This window comes from Chiloscyllium plagiosum, chromosome 7 (assembly GCF_004010195.1).
Source record: "Chiloscyllium plagiosum isolate BGI_BamShark_2017 chromosome 7, ASM401019v2, whole genome shotgun sequence".
In the NCBI taxonomy this organism is placed as follows: Eukaryota; Metazoa; Chordata; class Chondrichthyes; order Orectolobiformes; family Hemiscylliidae; genus Chiloscyllium; species Chiloscyllium plagiosum.
This window is the reverse complement of record NC_057716.1, coordinates 101932906-101933965: the sequence shown is the minus strand read 5'-3', so window position 1 is coordinate 101933965 and position 1060 is coordinate 101932906.

Genomic DNA, 1060 nt, shown 5'->3' with positions numbered 1-1060 from the left:
ACCTGCCTATCTCCTTTTCCACCTATCCACTCCACCCTCTCCTCCCTGACCTATCACCTTCATCCCCTCCCCCACTCACCTATTGTACTCTATGCTACTTTCTCCCCTCCTCTAGCTTATCTCTCCACCCTTTAGGCTCACTGCCCTTATTCCTGATGAAGGGTTTTTGCCCGAAACGTCAATTTCGCTGCTCCTTGGATGCTGCCTGAACTGCTGTGCTCTTCCAGCACCACTAATCCAGAACCACCATTCATTATGATCATCCACAATCAGTAGCCTGTTCCTGCCTTATCCCTATAATCCTTGATTTCACTATCTCTAAGGGCTCTGTCCATTTCTTTCTTGAAAGTGTCCAGAGACCTGGCCTCCACAGCCTTCTGGGGCAGAGCATTCCATATATACACCACTCTCTGGGTGAAAAAGTTTCTCCTCAACTCTGTTCTAAATGGCCTATCCCTTAATTTTAAACTGTGTCCTCTGGTTCTGGGCTCACCCATCAGCTGAAACATGCTGCCTGCCTCCAGAGTGTCCAATCCATTAATAATTTTATACGTCTCAATCAGATCCCCTCTCATCCTTCTCAAATCAAGTGTATACAAGTCCAGTTGCTCCAATCTTTCAACATATGATCGTCCTGCCAGGAATTGACTTCATGAACCTACGCTGCACTCCTGCAATAGCCAGAATGTCCTTCCTCATAATTGGAAATAAATGCTGCACACAATACTCCAGGTGCGGTCTCACCAGGGCTCTGTACAGCTGCAGAAGGACCTCTTTGCTCCTGTACTCAATTTGGAAATATATGCTGCTCCTTTAACAATGTTATTCTGTCCTTGTTTTTTTCTTTCAGAGGGGTGGTAAAGGCAGAGGTTCTGAGATGTCTGGAAATATCTACTTGAAAAAGCTTGTAAGTGTTTTTTTGAAAACACTTGTACAATAAACGTGGAGTGGCCAGAACTCCCAACTCACGGTTCGGTTTGGTTTGGTTTTAGCGAGTTGTTTTTGTTTATGAACCAGAGAGGCATGCGGGGACTCAAAGAAACAGCTCCATGCTGATCCT